Here is a 24,638-nt window from a genome sequence, read left to right as displayed (position 1 = left end):
AGGAGAAAGTGAAAGTAGAGCTTGATAAGATGATAGCGGTAGGAATTATTGAACTTGTAGAAGAATCAAAATGGGTGAATCCTATGGTGGTGAAAGAGATGAATACTCAAGGAGAAATTAGGATCTATGTTGATATGAGAAAGTTGAATGATGCAAGTTTACATGATCCCTTCCCTAGGGCTTTCATAGATGAAGTGCTAGACAATGTAGGAGGACAAGGAGCTTACTCATTTATAGATGGATTCTCAAGTTATCATCAGATTAGGATTGCACCTAAATATCGGAATAAGACCACATTTTATACATAGTGGGGCTCATATCGATACACAGTAATGCCTTTTGGATTAACAAATTCCCTTGCTATATTTTCTAGGGTGGTGGTCGCAGCTTTTAAGGAACACATCCACAAGTTTTTAGAGGTATATTTTGATGATTGGAAAATATTTGTATTGTTGAGAAAACATATCAAAAGTTTAAGACTTATGCTCGACACATATAGACAATATCAGGTCTCTTTGAACCTAAGGAAGTGAATATTTTGTGTACCTTTCAACATATTGTTGGAACATATTGTTTGTAAGAAAGGAATAATGGTGGACCCTGCTAAGATTGCTATCATTGTAAACTTGCCTCCACCTAAGACAGTAAGACAACTTTGCACTATGTTGGGACATACTGGGTATTACAGGAAGTTCATCAAGGGGTATGCTCAAATCACTGCGCCTATGGAGAAATTGTTGAAGAAGGATGTAACTTTTTAGTGGAATGAAGAATGTTAGAAGAGCCTCGACATATTGAAAGAAAAAATGGTAGCTGCACCTATACTAGTGTTCCCTGATTGGAATAAGGAATTCCATGTCCATGTGGATGCCTCTTGTATAGATTTGGGAGTGGTACTGGCACAACCTGGTGCAGGAGAGATTGATCATCCTATAACTTTTGCAAGTAGAAAGTTATCTAAAGCAAAAAATAATTACACCACTACAGAAAGGGAAGGATTGGCCATGGTATATGCTTTGCAGAAGTTTAGACACTATTTGTTGGGGTCACACTTTAAAATGTTTACAGATCATTCTGCACTAAAGTATTTGGTTAATAAGCTTGTCTTAGGAGGAAATATTTGCAGATGGTTACTGTTATTCTAGGAATATGACTTTGAGATCATTGTTAAACCAGGGAGACTGAATGCAGGACTTGACCATCTATCAAGACTAGAAACAGGGGAAGAACCAACCAACATAGAGGATAATCTCCCTGATGCACATTTATTTGCAATTAGAGTTTTAAATGACCATTTCGCAGATATCATTCAGTTTTTGACCACAGGAATGGCTCCTTCAAAGTATACTACATAGAAAAAGAAAGAATTATTAGTTAAGGTACCAGAGGCTCACGGGGATGCAACTGGTGGAAAATATGCAGGAAAAGCTATTTCTCAGAAGATTTTGAGACCAAGAATGTAGTGGACTACACTACATAAAGATGCAAAGGAGTACTACCGAGCATGTGATGTGTGTCAAAGAATAGGGAATCCTTCCAGAAGAGATGAGATGCCATTAGTACCACATGTTACATTGCAGGCCTTTGATAAGTGGGCCATTAATTTTGATGGACCCATCAACCCACCTGGAAAGAGGATTGGTGCAAGGTACATAATTACAACAACTGATTACTTAACAAGATGGGCTGAAGCACAACCAGTAAGGGACTGTAGCGTAGAGACTGCTGCGAAGTTTATTTTTGAGTACATATTGTCTAGATTTGGATGTCTGAAGATTTTGATGAGTGACCAAGGTTCACATTTCCTAAATAAGACTATTGAAGCATTGACTGAGGAGTTCCAAGTTTATCATCAGAAGAGTACCCCTTATCATCCTCAAGCCAATGGAACAATAAAAGCATTTAATAAGATTTTGGATAATGCACTTACAAAGGTATGTAATGTAAATAGAGGACTGGGACCTTAGAATTCCAACAATGTTATGGGCTTATAGGACCACATGTAAAAAGTTAACAGGTCAGATACCATTTAGGTTAGTTTATGGGAAAGAAGCTATGTTTGCCATGGAGTACATCGTGCCTAGCTTGAAAATTGCAACTTTTATAGATATGGCAGATCTTGATATAATGGAGGAAAGAATGTCGCAGTTGCTTACTTTGGAGGAAGATAGATTTATAGCAGGATTCCATCAGCAGGTACAGAAAGCAAGAGAAAAGGTCTGGCATGATAGACATATTAAGTAGAAGAAGTTCCAGGTAGGATACCTTGTTCTCCTTTATGATAGTAAGTTTGTAAAATTTCCAGGAAAATTCAAGATGCATTGGTTGGGCCCATACACTATCAAGCATATACTAATGGGGGCACAGTTCAATTAGCAAAGCTAAATGGAGAATTAGTTCAAGGAAGAATAAATGGAAGCAGGTTGAAGCTCTATAGGGACAACCTTGACCCTACAACTTTTCTCTAAATAAAGAAGAAGAGTCTTAGTGCCACCTGTATTTGAAAGTGGGCATTGGATTATAAACTATGATGTAGAGAGAGCTTCGATTTAGAAAGTTAATTCGCTACCTTTTGGATTATGTCAAAGTTCGTAGGAGCCTTGGTGTAAGAGGGGTTGCTCGCTACAATATGGGATGCATCGAAGTTCACCGGAAAAATATGACTGTTAAAAAAGGAAAGTTGCTGTTGTAACTCACAGAAAGATGCATTTATGAGGACAGATTGATCGGATCTAGTGAAAGATATGAAATTAATGAAAGCAATCTGAGCTAATGATGGGGTTAGAAATTCATATTTGTTATAAAAAGCCACGTCCTGCCCAGATTTGGCACTTTTCTATCCTGAGAGTTCGAGTATTGCTATTGCGAAGAAGTTGCAGAAATTTTCGATGCCATATGAATCCTGAGGATTTTATTTGTATATTTAAAGAGAAGGGCTTAGCCGGAATCATGGAAGCAACATATGATACACCCACAACGTCCTCTGATATTCCAACAACAACATCACCACCCGCAACATCATCATCATGCACGCAACAGAGATCCCCGTGAAATAAAATGACCAAAGAGAAAACAATGAAGAAGAAACATGAAAAGAGACTTGTCGGGCCTCAGAAAGAGCCCGAACAAGTGAGAGATAGTGAAGAAGAAGCAGAGCAAGTGCAAATGGAAATAGATAGCACAACGTTTCCATCGCCTCTCCCACCATATATTCCACCAAGAAAACTAGATGTAAAACTAGTGAAAGAGTCGAAGGACGCAAAGTATGGCACCTTCACACCTTTATTGCCGGAGTCAGTGTGATTTACTGGAGAAACCCTTGGGAAGATTCCATAGCTGAAGTTCACGAACTATGATTTCAATGACAGAAAGAAATATCCATAGTTCGCACCAGATAGATACTTAAAACAAGTACACTACCCTAAGAGTGGTGTGACAAGGTTAGAACCACAATAGTTTGCAGCTAGATTGGCGCAGTCGGTCTTGATGAATATGTTGAATGTGCCGCACTTCAGAAAAAGTCCAAGAAGCACAACTTGTGTGAGACAATTGCTCGTGTTGGTGCATGATGGATGCCTATGGATGGGGAAGAGGATCCCTATTGACCCAATGCTAATATGGAGAATCACAAGACTACCTTATCAAGGGCTGAACCCCACAAAGGAGTTTGTTGGAAAAGATTAGGACAGAGCCATAACAAAAAATATGAAGAAGAAGTTTGGATTGAAAAAAGGGAAGTGAGGTTATGATATCAACTTGATCAATGACCAAGGATTTTGCTTCATAACACATATATTGGCTGGAAAAATCATGAGGAAGTGTCAGGCTAATGAAGTCCCTGCACCGATAGTTTCATTAGTTGCGTAGTGCGCTAATGGGGTTCAGTACAACTGGGCCGCATATCTTTGCCAAGAGTTTTTGGATGACTACTGCAAGGCTCAAGATAAAGGTAATTCGTTTCACTACGCATGGTTAATTCTGATAATTGCGATGCTTGCATGGAGAGAGACAGAAGATTCATAGTTCCCTCCAATAACCTTAGATGTTTGTGAAGCCGCGCGTTATGCCTCGCTGTGGTATACCACTAAACCGAAGCACAAGATACAATCATTTTTTTTGTTTTATACCATATGGACTTACACATCTTGGTGAATTAACACCCTCACCTTTCACCAAGCCTAGACAAGCAATATAGCTTCGTCACGAATTTTAATGCTGACTTCCACAAAATTTACATATAGGCTCGCAAGGACATAAAGAAGACACAACATCCCCTGGCATATTTAGTTACATAAGATGATCTCCTAGCACCAATACAACAATGGCCCGTGGAGTGGATCACTGCACTGGAGACACAGATAAAGGATACTCTGTAAGAGGAGGACATGACACAACTCAGGGAAGCGAGTGGGAATGATAAGGATGAGAAAGAATCAGGACAAGAGGAGCAATACGACGAGGGTCACCAAGACCCTCCTGAAGGTGATGAGAAGAACAAAGAATCTGAAAAGATAGAGACAAACCAAGTTGTTGCAGAGAAAAGGAAGGCACACACCGAAGCTGCCACAAGAAGCAAAAATAAGAAGAAGGAAGACAAGACAAAGGACATAACGCCAGTGGTCCTCACTGATGGGGACTTAGACTAGATTGGGGACATAATTCAGGAAGCAACGACAGAATCATGGAACAAATTAGAAGATCGCTACGCTACACTTCTAACAGGTGTCGCGAAGCGCATTGTAGAACTGAAGATATTGGCACAGACAGCCAAACAACTAGTGCAGGCAAAGGAAAATCTTGGAGAGGAAAGACCAATAGAGCCTACACTTGCAGTGCAGATAGCACCAATACCTACCGGAGCCCTACAATTTGAATCCACCGAGGTACAACAGTAGGCCAAAGAGTGGAGGTATGTGAACATGAACATCGCAACAATACCACTTCAAAGATTACACAAGCTGCATCTAGAGATCATAGATGAGCTGAAGCTGCGTGAACAACACACTTCACAGTTAAACATTCAGGTAGAGAGAGTGAGCTTCGCTACAACAAAGGCTTGACCAACTGATCCAGGAGATGGATCAGGAAGTACAACAAAAGTAGAAGCTGAAGGACATCGTCTAAGCAACATGCCACGAGATTTTGGACATTAAGGTCCGAGAAGAGGAATCAGTGGATGTTAAAATTGGCAACCAGGGAAAAACTTCATGTGGGTCATCTTATTCATGGCTAATAATATTTTTATTAGATTCCTCTCGTCGAGAGGTGTAGGATTGATATAAATATCATCCAATTCCGATAAGTATTCATGGAGAAATGAATTTATTTTGATAATGGAATTATTATCAAGCCGACCTACATCTCATGTAGGCTCAGAAGCCAAACAGTCGCATCTATTCACCCACCAACGTTGTGTGTAAATATAAGAGGAATTTTCCTCATTTGGACTCACTCATCTCATCACATTTCTCTCTCTCTACTGCGCAGATATGAGTCTCTTCTCTACTGTGCTGAAATGGGTCTCTCTCTCTCTCACATGTGAAGCCGGAAGCTGTTGAATTTGAAGCTGCAGCTGCAGAAGTAAAGATTGACTTGCGTGGCCTAGAAGATCTCCTCTTTGGAACTGCGTTGTAGGTTCATCTGAACCTCCTTTGAAAGCCGCAACTTTTGGTGGTGGAATGAAGTCAATCCGACGAACGGTTTGCAAGATATCGACTGCCCTAGTTTGAAGCCGGAAATTGCTGAAACTGAAGCTGCAACTGCAGAAGTAAAGATTGACTTGCGTGGCCTAGAAGATCTCCTCTTTGGAACTGCTTTGTAGGTTCATCTGAACCTCCTTTGAAAGCCGCAACTTTTGGTGGTGGAATGAAGTCAATCCGACGAACGGTTTGCAAGATATCAACTGCCCTAGTTTGAAGCCGGAAACTGCTGAAACTAAAGCTGCAACTGCAGAAGTTGACTTGCGTGGCCTAGAAGATATCCTCATCTGAACTGTGTTGTAGGTTCATCTGAACCTACTTTGGAAGCAGAAACTTTTGGTGGTGGAATGAAGTCAATCCGACTGTCAGTTTGTGAGATATGGTCTGCCCTAGTTTGATAATGAAGCCGCTAATGTTGATGCTACTGATCTAGGGTTTGCTACTGCTGATGTGAATCGGATTTATTGTACTATTTCTCTCTGCTGAATTATTGAAGATAAAAGAAGATTTGATCAAAGGGTTTCCCCACACATTGTGGGGTTTGTCCCTGGCTAGCCACCACATCTTGTGTCTCTTGTCTTGGCATGTTTTCTTTCGATCATTTAATGTTCTATCTGCACTTTACTTTATATTGCTAATCGATGGAATATAATAAGAAAAAGAAGTAAACTGTTATAAGCATAGAACATACCATAACTTAACATGGTACCAGAGCTGAGGTGAAGACAATGCCCGAGCAAGAGCAAGAGCAATCATTGAAGAGAAGATTGGCAAGGCTATCCTAAAAGAACTATGGGGTCCTCAACACTCTTTCCTGCCGAAGACAAGCTCCATGAGAAAGCTGACTATCACGGATGAAAGATGTCTATCGATCTAACCCTTGAAGATCAAGGAGTGTTGGACCATGTAAGAGGCAATATTGTTGAGCCTTCATCAAATGCATCTGCTGCTGCCTGGAACAAATGGAAAAATGGAGAAGTCAAAACAAAGAAGATCATCCGGGACTCTATCGACAAGCGCTTGGTGGCCTACATCTCTGATCTAGACACCTCCAAGGAAATCTACAACAGACTGGTGAGTTTATTTAAAGTTAATGATGCAAATCAAGTTTTGTTTCTTAGGAATAAGCTGAGGGAAATCAAGAAGGGTAAAGATGAAAGTATGCAAGCATACTTCTTAAGAATCACCGAGATCAAGAACGATCTCCTATCTATTGGGGAAACTATTACTGACAGAGAAATGGCACTCACAACTCTTGAAGGATTACCATCTGAGTGGTATGTGTTCAAGATTACTCTTCTGAACTATAATGTAATTCCTAGTTTCGAGGAATTAATGGCTAGATGCATTCAAGAAGAAACAAGGGAAGAAGTGTAAGAAATGCCCATGCCTAAAGGTCCTCCTGCTGCCTTTTCTTTTCATGCAAAGAAAAGAAATAATTCTGGGAATAAATCAAAAGGAAAGGCTGGACCTAAGGCTAGAAGAAAATGATGATGTTACATTTGCGATAAAGCAAGTCACTATGCAAGGGAGTGCCCTGATAGAAAGGAGTCACTCTAGGACGATGATCAAAATCCCTCTGATGGCAATCAAAGGAATGACAAATTCAACAGCAAAGGTAAGAGGAGAGCTGGGAATCAAGGAAGAGGAAAAGCATTCAAGAAGGCCAGAAATTCCAGGATGTATTAAATGCACTTGACCTCAAAAAGAACCTAGTGTCCATCTCAGGAACGGAAGACAAAGGCTACAAGGTAACCTTCAGCGATGGCAAGGTATGTATATGGAAAAATAATGTTAAAGATGCCTTTACTCTTGGGTTTAGTGTTGATTCATTATATCAGGTCGATGGAAGTTTGCTAGGTGTCATGTCTTATGACACATCTCTTCAGTCCAAACTTTGGCATTAGAGGTTTTCCCCCCTTCATTATAAAGCTATACTCGGTGTAAGACAAATGGTGATAGGATGCCCGAATTCTGAATAGAGAATGAAGGTGTATGTCCAGAATGTGCTGAAGGAAAGTTCAAAAGGGGACCATTCCCCTCAAGCCAAAGCAAGACCTCTGATATATTACAATTGGTTTACTCAGGCATGCCTGAGGTTGGCATTAAGAGGGAGATTACTACACCACATACTCCTGAGCAGAATGGTGTGGTGGGAAGGAAGAACCACACGATGAAGGAAGTTGTTCGGGCCATGCTACATGATCAAAGACTTCCAAAGTTTCTATGGGCTGAAACTAAAATCACTGCCGTATATGTACAAAATCGATGCCCTCATCAAGCATTGGGTTCCTAAACTCCTGAAGGAATGTTCACCACCGGTCAAAGGGAAGTCGTGATTAGTCATGATGTCACCTTTGACAAAGATATGGCTCTCAACAAGGTGGACAATCTGCTGACTTTGAGTAGCTCTCAAGAAGCCGACACCAGGGAACCGAAAGAAAAGGATGATGAATCAATGCCTAATATAGAAGAACCCATGGATCCAATTGATCCTCCTCCATATGAGCCTTCCTCTTCTAGGAAGAGGCCTTCATGGCCTAAGGGGTTACTTGATGATGCTGAAGGACATGTTGCACCTCGAGGAACCTTTCGTGAAAGTAAGAAACCTAATAGGTATCAAGGATACCTGACCATCATGAGCACGATCATACAAAATGAGCCTTCGTCATTCTCAGATGTCGTCAAGCATCAAGTATGGAAGGATGCTATGACCGAAGAATATGAGTCTATCATAAAGAATGATGTTTGGGAAGTAGTTCCCAGACCCCAGGACAAGACTGTTGTTACTTCCAAATGGCTTTATAAGATAAAGCATGCAGCAGATGGAAGCACAGAAAAGTATAAGGCTCATTTTGTTGCTCGAGGTTTCTCCCAAAAGGAAAGTATAGACTATGATGAGATATTTGCACCTGTTGCCAGATATATGACCATCCGCTCGATCATAGCCCTTGCCACTTCACAAGGATGGAACCTACATCATATGGATGTCAAGACTGTGTTCTTGCATGGCTCGATCAAAGAAGAGGTCTACGTGGAGCAACCCGAAGGATTTGAGATTTATGATCGAAAATCTCATGTATGCAGGTTGAAGAAAGATCTCTATGGGCTGAAGCAAGCACCTCGAGCATGGTATGAGAGGATCGATAGCTACTTGATGAAGCTGGGATTCACTAGGAGTGAAGCCGATCCTAACCTTTACTTTAAGGTTGAAGATGACAAGCCTCTCATACTGGTGTTGTATGTGGATGACCTCTTTCTAACAGGTGCAGACCCTCTCTTTCACAAATGTAAGAGGGAGCTGGCCTCTGAATTTGAAATGAAAGACCTAGGACTGATGCACTACCTCCTAGGACTTGAAGCATGGCAGAAGCCAAGGGAAATTTTCCTATCTCAAGCGAAATATGTGGTAAAGATATTGGAAAGATTTGGTATGATGGACTGCAAGCCTGTGACTACCTCGAGGATCTTAACTTTTAGAAGTTATATGGTAGTGATGTCGGACTAGATTTGGGAAATGCCTCTGAGTTTCCTAAACTCATTCGCATTGATGTTCTTGGTGAACCTCCGTCTGAACATATTTTTTGCAGTTAGCATTCTGAGCTCATATTTGGTTGAGCCTCACTGGATTGATGCCAGGAATCTTCTGAGATGTCTTCAGGACAATCTCTCATGGATTAAGATACACTGCCGGAGATGTGAGACTACTTGAATATACTAATGTTGATTGGGCAGGCAGTGTGGTGGACCGTAAGAGCACTTCCAGGTGTTGTTTCACCTTGGGATCTGCTTCGATATCCTGGATGAGTAGGAAGCAGAAGTCGGTGGCTTTGAGCACCGCCGAAGCAGGATATATTGTTGCTAGCATAACCTCGTGTGAGGTAGTCTGGTTGCGAAAGCTCTTCAGTGAGCTGTTTGGATTTACATTGGATACCACTGTGATTCTCTATAACAACCAGAGGTGGGATTCGATTATTGAGGAATCCCGTATTCGTCGATTGCTCCAGAAGATAGACATCATCTTGGATATGGTAAGTTGATGAGCAAGGAGGCTCCATCGCATTAAGATGATGTACAGGTTGATACACCTTGTGAAAGCCCCAAGGAAAGATCTAATCTGTGATTTTCCCAAACGACTTGGAGTTAGTAAGAAACCCTTGTACAAGGGTCCTGCATGTTGCATACATTGAGTGCGGTTATTACTGGAGCAACATACGACCACAGGGTGACTCACCCTCCCTTGGTGGTGCACACTGGAACAAGATGATTCGCTCTCTTGTGGGACAAGATGATTCGCTCTCTTGTGGAACAGGATGATTCGCTCTCCTGTGTAGCAGGATGATTAGTTCTCCTGTGAGGCCTGGATTGATGTGTTCTCCATGGCAATTGTAGCAGGATTGATGTGTTCTCCTATGAGGCTTGGATTGATGTGTTCTCCATGGCAATTGTAGCAGGAATTATGTGTTCTCCTGTGAGGACAGGATTGATTAGTTCTCCTGTCGAGGCATCCTACCTATGCAGTCTGGGACTCATGGGAAGTACCTCTCATCTGATCAATGAGCAGGGAAATGAAGTTAGGGACCATAGTAGTACCGATGGACGCATTGTTGTAACTACCGTACTCCCTACGCTAGGATGACCTCCATTGATCTGGGACCAATGATACTGGTCTGGGACCAGTGGTAGGAGTTGTACCATACTATGACGCTGACTTCGGGTCGGTTGAGACTGGTCTGGGATCAGTGGTACATACTCTGAGACTGACTTTGAGTCAGTGGAGGATGATATTGGTCTGGGACCATTGGAGTTGTACTCACTATGACGCTGACTTTGGGTTGGTTGAGGCTGGTCTGGGACCAGTGGTACATACTCTGAGACTGACTTTGAGTCAGTATGATACATCCTCGATCCTTTCTTCTTCTTCATAAGTCGGAAAAAAGCGGAGTAGAAAAAAACAATGCAAGAGAAGAGCAGAACAGAACAAAACGGTACAGATTAGTGCAGGGCAGAACAAGACAAAGCAGAACATGCAAAATAGAGCAGAGCAGGGCAAGGGTCAGGATGTACAAGGCAGTGCATTTGATGGATGAATAGTAACGACCGATAGACAGATTGCAGATGAAGTTCTCCATGGTCGAGAGGGAGTGTTAAAATTGGCAACCAGGGCAAAACTTCATGTGGGTCATCTTATTCATGGCTAATAATATTTTTATTAGATTCCTCTCGTCGAGAGGTGTAGGATTGATATAAAGATCATCCAATTCCGATAAGTATTCATGGAGATATGAATTTATTTTGATTATGGAATTATTATCAAGCCGACCTACATCTCATGTAGGCTCAGAAGCCCAACAGTCGCATCTATTCACCCACCAACATTGTGTGTAAATATAAGAGGACTTTTCCTCATTTGGACTCACTCATATCATCACATCTCTCTCTCTCTACTGCGCAGATATGAGTCTCTTCTCTACTGCGCTGAAATGGGTCTCTCTCTCTCACACATGTGAAGCCGGAAGCTGTTGAATTTGAAGCTGCAACTGCAGAAGTAAAGATTGACTTGCGTGGCCTAGAAGATCTCCTCTTTGGAACTGCATTGTAGGTTCATCTGAACCTCCTTTGAAAGCTGCAACTTTTGGTGGTGGAATGAAGTCAATCCGATGAACGGTTTGCAAGATATTGACTGCCCTAGTTTGAAGTCGGAAACTGCTGAAACTGAAGCTGCAACTGCAGAAGTAAAGATTGACTTGCGTGGCCTAGAATATCTCCTCTTTGGAATTGCACTGTAGGTTCATTTGAACCTCCTTTGAAAGCCACAACTTTTGGTGGTGGAATGAAGTCAATCCGACGAACGGTTTGCAAGATATTGATTGCCCTAGTTTGAAGCCGGAAACTGCTGAAACTGAAGCTGCAACTGCAGAAGTAAAGATTGACTTGCGTGGCCTAGAAGGTATCCTCATCTGAACTGCGATGTAGGTTCATCTGAACCTACTCTGGAAGCCGAAACTTTTGGTGGTGGAATGAAGTCAATCCGACTGTCGGTTTGTGAGATATGGTCTGCCCTAGTTTGATAATGAAGCCACTAATGTTGATGCTACTGATCTAGGGTTTGCTACTGCTGATGTGAATCAGATTTATTGTACTATTTCTCTCTGCTGAATTATTGAAGATAAAAGAAGATTTGATCAAAGGGTTTCCCCACACATTATGGGGTTTGTCCCTGGCTAGCCGCCACATCTTATGTCTCTTGTCTTGGCATGTTTTCTGTCGATCGTTTAATGTTTTATCTGCACTTTACTTTATATTGCTAATCGGTGGAATATAATAAGAAAAAGAAGTAAACTGTTATAAGTATAGAACATACCATAACTTAGCAGTGGAGGATAAGGTCGCGAAGCGTGGCCTTGTAGTAAAAAGGTACAAGGATAAGATTTTAGAAGTGAAATTAACATATGAAATGAAGATCAGTGAGATAAAAATGAAGCTATAACCAACCACACCATAGGAAGTGCGAGAGAAGAGGGAGGCAAACCCGAAAGCTGCAATGGACGACATCTCCACAACAATGGAAGATTGTGGGAATCTATTGGATGAGATATTACAGATTTGGACTTCGCTGCAAGAAGATTCAAATGCACTGAAGCTACAAGAGGATATACAATAGAAGCAATAGAAGCTAGAAGAGATTCAGGCAACTGTGAGAACCTTACCAATCTCATAGAAGCTCACAAAGATAAATGAGGGAAATTCCCTCCAGAAGCAGATAGAGGAGCTGAGGAAGGAAGAGCAAACTCTGACAAAGTGAACTCAACCATGGAAGGATGAGGTTCTCCAACTGTCCCAAGCAGTGGATGAGAATCTTCAAGAGCTTCAAGAGAGCGATAAATCAATGAGGCAGAAGGCTACAAACTTGTGACTGAAACACTGCTGGAGGAAGTGCACAACGAAGAGAAGCAGGTCACAAAAATTCTATAGCAGTTCAACAATGCCTACAACAACATTGCAATGAAGATCAAAGGCAATTCGGTTAATTGACTTGGAACCAGTCACATGTGAGTGTTGGGGGCCTATTGGGCGCAACCCAACTTGGCCTATATTTTGGAAAAAACTCCATGTTTTGTGGGGTGGAGCAATGGAGTTTGTAGCAAAGTGTGAATTGGACTGCGCAGTGGAGCGCAGTTTGTGGAATTAAATATACCGCATGGTGTAAGGGATTCGGGGTGGGTCGAAGCCTCTCCTTTTTGTAAAAGCGCGTGATTTTGTAAGGGGCCAATGGTTTTGGGACCATAGTTGTTTGTTTTAGGGAATCCACGGTATTTGGACCATGGTATTTTGATGATGTAACCCCTTCAATATAATACTATGTATAGGGTAAAATAATAAGAAGAGAATCATCAATAGATATAGATCAGTGTTATGGGAAAATTATTGTGATATGTAATTTGGTAGAGAAGGTGAAGCTCTACAACTAAGTGCGCAGACACCCTACAGCTTAGTGCACAGGGCAAGAACTGTCTATGGTTCAAATATTTATTATATTAAGCAACAGTTCTTGTGGATGCAGCCCTACACTGGGGTGAGTCACGGTAAATTGGTGTTTGGATGTGTATATTTTCTTATTATTTGTTGTAGAGTAGAAGTTATTACAATTGCATTTTACTTCAGCACAGTGATGTTTTATATGACATGTTTAAGTGATTAATCTAATGCGACAAAGTTCTTTATAAGTACTAAGAATAAGATAACATAATAATACCACATCTCCTAGTCCTTCAAGGCTGCAGAAACCTGGTTCTGCATCCTCCCATAGTCACTTTAGGTGAGACTGCGATATGCTTGTAGGTCATTGCTGAAAGGGCCAATGATTGAGGGTTTTGTTGGTGCACAATATATATTGAACCTGGGTCAGCCCAAATCAAGCCAACAGATCTTACTAGTTGAAATTGGATTTCATGGGAAGTGTACTATTAGTTGTATAATTATCCAAATTGTACAGGTGGTGCATGCAGCCAGAGGAAGGACCATGATGTATTTCATATTTGTGGATGAGGAATTTCCCTAATTAATAGTGGATAATTCCCAAGGAAAGAGAGCAAGGAAATAGGGACTTGGGAGAGTAGAAAATTGGTTAAGTATTGGCCAAGGCTTGTCTAGGAAGCAGTGAGATAGGTAGAGATAGTGTAGAGGTTGCTCGGGATTGAGAAAGGCATTGCAATCTTCTCAATTTTTTTTTGACTAATTCCATATACAGATAGCAGGGTTTTTTAGCTATGGCTTTCCCCAGGGAATAACTGTGTAATGTGTTGATTGAATTCTTTGTCTTCTATGCTTCGTGATTTCATGATCGTTAATTGTTTATGTTGATGAGTAGAGTAGATTCAAGTCTATTGTTTTAGTAAATCACAATTATCAGTTTGAATCTACAAGGAATTTCTATAGTTAGGACAAGGTTTGAACACAAAGAAGGACAACAATGATCAATGGAAGCAAGATTGAACCTTGTTTGTGCACCATGTGCTAGGAGGAAGAGGAAGCTTAAGGGCCAACGTAATATGACTAAACAAGGGACCACTGTTGATTTAGAATGCAATTTTCCTTTTAGGATAGTGCAGTTTGAACCAAAAATGGGTGCTTATTCACATGAATGCGCTTTTTACTGGGAAAGCCATAGAAAGCAAGTCCCTTTGCCTATGCAGGTTTTCATTGCACTGTGAGGAAAAGAGGACCTATGTGTTGCAGGGTTGGATTATGAAAGAGGGTGGAAGGGGTCCTTGCTATCAATTAGGAGTAATTTAAGCGCCATGTAAGGTAGAGGTGATTAAAACTTAGTGCAATGAGTCAATATGAACAACTAGGGTTAGGTGATTTCCCTTGGAAGGTCCTTAATGTGTAGTAATTTTGGGGTGACCTTGAGGAGAACTTAATGCACAAATATTAGTGAGAAAGGTTGCATCAATGAGGCTCATGAATAGGCTAATCTCATGACTTGATAAGAGCGTTTATTCCTTCACAACTCAGACTGGAAGGAGGACCGAGAAGAGCTCCAAAATGGCTAAGAGTGGTACTAGTAGAGTAAGAGAGGGAAATGCATCCAAACATGACTCAAACTTGGATCACACACATGAAATACATCAATACAAGCTAGGAGAATGCATAGGTATCATGAATAAAAATAACACATTGAAGTGACAGCAAAGCAACACTTATTACTATGTGTGACAATTGAAACAACACATTACGACACTTACAACACAAGTTGCGACAAAAGTGTCGACTATGACCAAAAGGTGCGCTAAGCTATAGGAATGTGTTTAGCACATATTCTGATGATATGTAAGATCATCTAATGTAGAAGAGTGCGCCAAAACTAACTCTAGTGTTGCGCAAAGGTGCGACACATGGTAGAGTGAAAACAACAAAAGATGACACCTGCAACAGTAAGAAAACATGAAGATTGCACTTACAAAACATGAACGAAATTGAAAGAGACACATGCCAAAGAAAAGACACTTATTAAAGTGAAAGAAAGAAAAAGTGATAGCCACAGGTATGAAAGTGACACTTGTGAAAACAAAGTTTCACAAAAGCGACAGTTGGTATAACTCACCGAAATAGGAGTACAAATGTAACCAAAGTGAGGGAGTATGTCAATGAAAGCCTGCACGTACTGTCGATATGGGTTGAACATTGAATCGAATCTGTCTTGATGGACTGTGTTATGCTTGTTCAATCTTGCATAAAAGAAGTGTCCTCGTGAATTCACTAAGAACTGTGCATGTGTGAGCAAGTGACTTCGATAGTTAGAAACCAGGAAGAAGACTTAAACACTTAGCACAACATCAATAAAAAATGAAGTGACCATAGATGTTTTGTTGCTATTACAACACCCTCCAAAATTCTGGCCTACACCAAATTTTAGAGTCTACCTTGGTCTTGCATGTTGTTGTTGCAAACATTGAAGTCCATTCCATGTGTTTTCTTTAAGTGTTTTGGTCCCTTTTGCAAGAAAGGAAAAATGTAATATTTTCACATGTTAGCTATCACATAATGTGTAGAAGCTTGTTTTGGTGGTTTCAAGGGGCCATATTTTTAGCATTCTTGCACAAGTGTCATCATGGTTGTCACAAAAGTGTATCTTTGGTGTCGCACTTGTCGTAAGTCATCACAGAGTTTTCGCATGAGGAAAATGTGTGGTTTATGTGTCACAAAGGATCTATGTTGTTGATTCATGAAGTGTTTAAGTGTGGTCACAGTCAATTCATGTCATTGATCACATCATTTCACTGACCCTAGACTTAGCAAATTTGCAGAAATTTCCTAGCAACTTAGCCTCATCCGACCTTCCCCAACTACGCATTCACAGTTCTAACACTCAAGCCACAACCTTGTACCTTGAAACTACGCAATGAGCAATTCCTTCCTCCTAGGAGATTGCACTACATAGTTCCAGTTCTTAATTCTAGACCTTGGCCCCTAGAATTGCGCAATCCAACCCTCCATCTTGGCTTTAACTACACATTGTGCAGTATCTGAGCTCAATCTACTTGTTATATATATACCCTCATTGTATGAGCAAAGGAATTTTCACCTTGGCTCCTCCTGCAAAGGATTAGAGAGAAAAGCTAGTCCTTTTGTGGCTCCAATGCTCCACTATTGGAGCTAGTGGTGTTCATTGTATACATGTGTCATGGCCAACATGTTATTCATGCATGGATTATGAATATTTGTAAGACTATTATGTGGATGTTTGTAATTCATGTTTGCTTTCATCTGTGTTAAAGTAGTTGAACTATTTCGATTATTTTAGTACTTATCATATTGAGAATGTGTTGTAATGGTTACTATTGTTATCACATCCTTGTGGACTATTCCGCTGGATATTAGATAGATCTCTCTATTTGATTGGTTGTATTGACCGTCAAATATTTGTGGACTATTCCACTGGATTTTAGATGGATCCTTATTGGTTATGTGTGTCTCTATTAGGGTGGTACTATTACCTCTCTTTTAGGCTGACTGTCTTTTCTCCCTTCGCAGTAGAAGAACCTTGACACACTTACAACTAAACACTCACCAGGCACACTCACTTGCTTTTTAAAGGCACATTTTCATTCCTCTCTCTTGTTGACAGTTAGAGCCAAGGAAAATCTTTGAGAAACTGACAACCATGCCATATTCCAAATGGGGTTCCTATCCCAAATAGTGTGAGGTCTAATTGGGATCACATATCGGGGAGACCCCTTGAATGTTGGTGGGTCCAACACCATCAACATTTCTGGCATTATAAGGAGGGAAACCTGATTTTTATGGCTGATAACCTCACCCACCCAAATCCTACTTTCTTCGGTCAAGGAAATAATATTCCCAGCACCTCCCTTGCACATATTCCTGAAGTTAGTAATCCTTCTCAGACTGAGACTGTACAAACTTGTGATATCTCTTATGACCAAATCCGGTCCATTCGCCTATCATCCGTAAGTTTGCAACAGTTATTGGATTGATACTCGAAGTACATAGTCTTCCATATTTTCCAAAGAAGAACCCAACCACCCCCATTCGGATAATGGTTTCAACAGTTGAAGATTTGGTTCTTGCCACCCTTAAAGAGTTAGAAGAATCTGAGGAGAATGCAGAAAAACCAGAGCAACCTCCATCCTCAAATGATGGCGACAGTGATAATGTGGTACTCTCGGACGATACTTTCCATGGTTAGACTGTGAGGAAGAAGAAGAAGACCAATCAGATTCTGAAAAAGAGGGGGAAAAATGACGAAGACATGGAGACCAAGACCTAGACTAGATACTCAGGGCCCAATTGCATTGTCGGGTGTGTTACACAAAATGCCGAGGCACCCAAAGAAGCTATTAACAAAGTAAAACATTGGGAAAGCAGTGAAGGCAGAGGATCACCTAGATAAATTTTACATGCCTCTGCAAATGATAGTGATACGTAACGATGATGTCACGTGTAGAATTTTTCGTGTACCTTAGATGGCAAAGTAGTTGTACTGTATCACAAACTTCCTCCGAACTCGATCCAAAATTGGAGGGGTTTTAAGAAACTGTTTTTTGAGAATTTTGATGATGAAAAAACCCCCGCCATGATTTTAAGAGAGTTGGGCAGTCTTAAGATGGAGCAGAAAGAGAAAGTGAAAGTGAAAAATTTCAATCAGAGGTTTAATCGTATCTTGAGTAGATTTCCGACAAACATTAAACCTCATGACTCCATCACCATTTATTATTTCACATCTGCCTTAACAATAAGCATTGTGCAGTTCGTGAAAAGAATTGCAAAGCCAACTTTGGCTAAATTTTTTGAAGAGGAAACCGCAGTTGAAAAGGACTTGCATGAGATCAGAGTCATCGCAGATGAGGAATCAACAAAGGACTCCAAAGACACGGGTAAAATGTCTCAGGCCTTCATAAGCAAGGTCAAGGAGAAAGAAGTAATTGATCTTGAGAGCTTGACCCGCACTATCAAGTCTCTGTCTAATGAGATGGCAGAATTGAAACAAAGGTCAAGTGAGATCACCGCGAGCAGAAAGCCTCCTAGATTCAACATTCTGAGAAGGGATGCTAACTATGGTAGTAGAAACAACCAACTGGCCAAGTTTGTGCAGAGCTCTAATGTTGAAAGTATGGGCATGGATCAGTACTGTTCGTTTCATCAAGAGTATCATTCAGAAAAGACATGCTCGCAATGGAACCACAACATGAACGCTCTTGCTGCGCACATTATTGATACAATGCTTTCAGATGAGAAAACTGAGCCTGCAGAAGAGAAGGAAGAGAATGTTGCAGCCGAAGAAACTGCAAATGTCAAACACGCAGTGAATACACTCAGTTGTGTTTTCACAACTGAGAAGAAGAGTGTCGAAGAACAACCACTAAGTGAGGCCCCAATTCAACAACAGAAAACTCGATACAAATTGAGAATCCAAGGGCCAACTTCCACACGAGAGTTGACGAAGCATAAATTGAAACATAATTTGCTAAGAAAGATCACACTACCCGTCAAATCATCCCAAAACACTCAGAGCAAGTATGGAAACGTGGCTACCACAAACATTACTTCCACAAATAGTAAAAGTAAGCCCTTCATTTATGAAGTAGAAGTTAAAGAAACTCCGCCAGACACTTCAGTAATGTCTCCCGCACTGGATTATAACATAGTTGATAAGATGAAGAAAACTCACACAAATATTTCACTCTTCGAACTAACACAGATCACGAGCCAACAAGAACTTCTTGTCCACGCACTCGAATATCTACCTCAAGTAATGATGCTTCTTCACAAAAGGGATTTGGTACATCCTCTAGTTCCCTCGATGCAAACATACTCTGCCCTCCATTTCTATTAACGTTCGAAAATTTTAACTATAATGTGCATAATTTCTTAGTTGATTTCGGTGCATCTGTAAATGTAATTCCTTTATCTGTAGCAAAGAAAATCAATGAAAAATGGGATAAAATAGATGCACAGATCATTCAGTTGGACAAGACTCTTTTCCATGTGATTGGTGAACTCAGAAATGTGCTAATATGCTTATCATCTGACCAACAAGTTCACCAATGTATAAATATAGTAATTGTGGACATTTCAGAAGCATACGGTGTATTGTTGAGTAGAGACTGGTCCAACAAGTTACAAGGGTATTTTGTTATGGACTGGTCACATTTATGGCTTCCGTACAAGGAAAAAAAAAGCAGATTCGGGTGAACTACAAGTGGTACATGAAACACATGGTTACTCCCTTCGAAGACAAAAATGAGCTAATGGCTTTCACAGATCATATCTTTGGCAATTGCTTTCTTGAAAAAGATTTCTCAGAAACTAGATATGGATCACAGAAGCCTAAATTTGATCATATCCTTTATAGTTTAGTTACCCAAACTTAAAATTATGGTTAAAAAATCAATTAACATTTAATTGCATTACAATTACTCAAGAATAAGAACAATGTATTAACTTAAAACTAGCCAAAAACACAATTCAACATTTAACTACATTACAAAAATAATATATCTAAATAGAATTAATTATAACTGAAATAAAAAATCTACAATATGTAATCAATTATAAATAAATTACTTATATAAATATACACACACATCCCATAGGGGTGAAATCTGAGAGAAGTAGGAGGTTAGGGGGCCGTGCTCACCACCCCAGAAATGAAAGACACTTTAATGTAGGGTTGGTGTGGCCATCCCCTCACATACATAGCATGCAATTGTATTGATCACCATGTACAATTTAGTGAAAATGGGAGGAGTCAATGGAGGTAAGGGTCTAACGATCATATTGAATGGTAGAACAATATTGCTTTGCCCCATGGGAGATTACAGGAAATAATTTTGCAAAGGAAGTGGAACCACCAAATGGTAATTTTTGTGAGGAATAATGAGGTCACTTGTTCGAGGACTGTGTGAAAAGTTGACTCGATGAATCTTCTAGTGAAGTGGACAAAGGACACATATAAAGGGGGACGAGGAGGGTATCTTGACCTGTTTGAGTGTGTAAGCCTTGTTGTGGAAAATTTGAACTAGAGTGATTCGTCTTCCCTGAAGTACGAAAAAAGGGAGCTTCCTCACCATTATTGGGTACTCCTTAACCTTAAAGTTTTCTATCAGAGCTATGCCTGGTATAATCATGGAAAAATTATTATTTTATTAAGCCAATTCCATTTGCGAGAAAATTTGAATAGTTACTAGAGGAATAACCATGACATAGTGCATGCGCTAACAATCACTGCTTATCCTCCTAGCTATGCTACCCTAAGCCATGGTCAATCGTTCTAGACTTGGTTCTCTTTGTGTTACTTCATTATTTTATAGGTTGTGTATGCTAAATGATAGAGACCTATGTTGGCATGACCCTATTATTTATGTCCAACCTGGGAGGTTGTTGATACACGAATTTACACGGAGGCTCATGATAAATGGGTACAGTGTCTCCCTGAGTTGGGTGTGCTATGACCTTAATATGAGTCTACTTTCTCCTAGGGGGTCTGCTATTAATGGTTTAGAACATCCTTGGTTTGAAAATTACGCTCCCTCTGTCCAAGAGCTGCGGTCTAGGAGCTTTATTTATAGGGTTTATTGTAATTGGCTAAGTATGGAATGCCAAAGAATGCACAATAGGCATGGGGGAGGGGGTTGCGGTGCTCAAGGATTATAGTAGAGCCCATCAACAAGCTTAGGAAGCTGCTGATAACTACCATGTAGTGGTACCTCCTGATACCCATAATGAAATCCGTAGCTTGAGTCTTGTGCTGTTAATGAAATATATGTCTTCTCCGATTCTAAGATCATGGAAGGTGTAGCCACTTGGGTTCCTAATCTCGTGCATACCTGGGGATGAAGGAAGCATTATTTTGGAGCACTGACTCTCTATTGGAAAATGAAGGCTTTATTGGGCATGATTTTAAAGGATAAGAAGGCTTAGAGATACAACATATTTGTTGGCATGGAGGATGTTAAAATATATTAGCGTAACCAAAATTACCACTTAGAAAAAATTGAAGAAATGATTTTCCCATATTGAGCTCCACTTCTAGTGTAAACCAACTTCACATGATCCTTCAGGATCAGTGCTAGGGGTAATGTTCTACCCGCCTCTTAGAAACTTGAGTCTACATTATTATCTTCAGTTTTTGTTTTTACAGTTCATGTATAGATAGTTTGGTTATATTAGAAACATTGACACTGCTTGAATTTCAGACTAATTATTCTATTGGTAGGTGGTAAAAAACATGGAAGATTGAGACTACCTACCTACGTGATGACATATGGCCTAATGAGGATTGACGGATGTACTGTATTGACTCATCATAGGTAAAAAAGAGTTCCAAACGAGACGAGAAAGGATTTGATTAAATAAAAAAAAATGACTTTGATAAAATCTAATTTAACAAAATTTCAATAAAAGTTAATTCATTATTTATATTGATATAGATTTTGTTATTTAAAAAAATAAAATAAAAACAATAAATTTATTTTTTTCCAAAGAAAAAATTGTAATTTTTATTATGTAAACATAGAATAAAAATTACATTTTGTGAACACACTATGTGTGTGTGTATGCAAATATGAGAAATACAAGTTTGATACAAGAAGCAAACAATGGTAAAAAAAGGTTTTGAAAGAAAAACCCTAGGGACAACAAACCCCGTATATAGAGCAAATAAAACCATAGAAAATAGGACATGCAAGCCCACAAAATCCCAAAAGGGAGTTATATTAGCACAAAAATAATTGAGCCATGCAAGAACCCCATGCCATAAGAAGTGGAAAAGTGGAAAATCTTAAGGCAGAAAAACTAGCATCAAAAGAAAATAAAGTAAGCAAAACAGGGTACAAGCCAGAACACAAGCTCAAAAATGTGACCCAGAACTAGGCCACAAAAAAGTAATGAAATAGGTTACAAAGCGCTCAAGAACCCCATGCCATAAGAAGTGGAAAATCTTAAGGCAGAAAAACTAGCATCAAAAGAAAATAAAGTAAGCAAAACAGGGTACAAGCCAGAACACAAGCTCAAAAATGTGACCCAGAACTAGGCCACAAAAAAGTAATGAAATAGGCTACAAAGCCCAACGAGAACCCACACAGAGACTTTGCAGATAAACAAAGAAGTCGACCATTGGATAAATATGGAAAGAAAAAGGTAGAAGCTACAATGTGGCGCAAAAGAAAGAAGAGCAGAGTTGTGATGACAACAACATCAAGGAAGACGAGAAGCCCTTGCAAATAAGTATGACCACCCACAACAAACAAAACCCACCACAAAAAAGCCCATACCAAGTGACGACTAACCATGGTAGGAAAAGGCACGAGAAAGAGCCGAGCAGGTCCATCCCCTCAACTCTACCCACATAGGACCAGGCAACAATGCGACAACAACCACGAGCCAACATCGTAATTTGCAAAGAAAAAGATCTGCAACAGATAACAGAATGGGAGGCATGAACCAAGGTTAGAGCAGCTAGAATTATATATATAATATAATATTATACGTCCAGAGATTATGTATTGAATCATCATAGGTAAAAAACATTCTAAGCGAGACGAGATAGGATTTGATTAAATTTTTAAAAAATGATTTGAAAAAATTTAATTTAACAAATATTTAATAAAAAATAATTTTCAGTATTTATATTAATATATTTTTTGTTCTTGTGTTGAGAGGCCCTCTACAATCCAGTATAGGGGTAGATCTCACTTAAAAACTTAAATGTAAACATGTAATGTTTAACATTTAACATTTTTAATAAACATAATATAAATTTAAAATATAAAGAGGTTTACGAACACTTAAAAGAGTTATGGTAAATAAATAAAAAAATATATAAACTAGAGGTATGGTAAATAAATAATTTTTATATTTACTCCATAAACCTCTTTATATTTAAGAAAACTCAAAAAATAGGTTTTATTTAGGTGAAGCCTATGGACCAAATACCATGGGATAAATAAGTATTAATACCATGAGCCAAATACCATATTTATAAAAGAGGTATGGTAAATAAATAAAACATTTTTTTATATTTACTCCATAAACCTCTTTATACTTACTAACACTTAAAAAAGAGGTTTTATTTAGGTGAAGCATGTAGGCCAAATACAATGGGCCAAATTATTATTAATACCATGCAAAAAACATTATTAACCCTAATATTAATATTAAAAGATTAATATTATTAAATCTATTATTCATATTAGTATATTATAATATTAATATTATTAAATTTAATAACTTTGGATTAATACAGTATTAAATTTGTTATATTATAATATAGATTAATATATCATGATATATATTAACTCTAGATATATATGGGAGGGAAGAACAAAGAAATAGAGTGATACAGGTGGAGAGATAGGGGGAGTGACAAGGAAGAGATGGAGATAAAATGAAGGAGAGGGGAGAGGAGGAATGAAGAGAGAGAGAGACTGGAGAGGAGTGAGAGAGGTATATAAGGGTAAGAGAGGGAGAGAGAGAGACACAAATATGGAGGAGGGAGAGAGAGAAGGAGAGAGGGAGGGAGATAGTAAGAGGATTGGAGGGCAGAGAGAGAGAGAGAGATGGGGGAGAGAGAGGGAGATGGGAGAGAAAGGGAGAGAGAGGAGGAGAGGGGGGATAATGAGATGGATTTGGAGGGGAGAGAGGGAGGGAAGAAGAAAAACATTGGGAGTGAGAAGTGGAGAGAGAGAGGGAGTGACAAAGGAGATACGGAGAGAGAGAGGAAGTGACATGGGAGAGATGGAGAGAGAGAGTGTACATTTAGGGGTGAGATAAAGAGACAAAGAAGGAGAGATAGAGAGAAGGCGGGAGAGAAGGAGAGAGGGAGGGATATAGTAACATACTTGAAGAGAGAGAGAGAGAGTGATAGGGGGCGAGAGAGAGAGAGAGAGATGGGGAAGAGAGAGGGAGGTAGGAGAGAAAGGGAGAGAGAGGAGTAAGGAGAGACAAGACTTGAGAGAGAGAGAGAGAGAGAGAGAGAGAGATGGGGGAAGAGAGAGGGAAGTAGGAGAGAAAGGGAGAGAGAGGAAGAACGAGAGACAATACTTGAGAGAGAGGAGGAGAGTGATGGGGGAAGAGAGAGGAAGAACGAGAGACAATACTTGAGAGAGAGGAGGAGAGTGATGGGGGAAGAGAGAGGGTTGGAGGGAAAAGAGAGAAAGAGATGGGGGAAGAGAGAGGGAGCTAAAAGAGAAAGGGAGAGAGAGGAAGTACACGACAACGAACTTGAGAGAGAGGGGGAGAGAGGGAGGGAGTGAGGGAGGGAGAGAGGGAGGGAGTGAGGGAGGGATAGGGAGACAAAGTTGGAGGGGGAGAGACTACAAAAGTTGGAGGGGACTATTACAATGAATTTTTTGTAGTGGAAATCATTTATTCTAATTTGGAGTGGATAATTGTTACAATGAATTTTTTGTTGTG

Source organism: Pinus tabuliformis, chromosome 2_1 (genome assembly GCF_031772625.1).
Source record: "Pinus tabuliformis cultivar Carrire ecotype Pingquan chromosome 2_1, CPIR1, whole genome shotgun sequence".
Classification (NCBI taxonomy): domain Eukaryota; kingdom Viridiplantae; phylum Streptophyta; class Pinopsida; order Pinales; family Pinaceae; genus Pinus; species Pinus tabuliformis.
The sequence above is the reverse complement of the archived record's forward strand: the minus strand, read 5'-3'. Positions refer to the sequence as shown.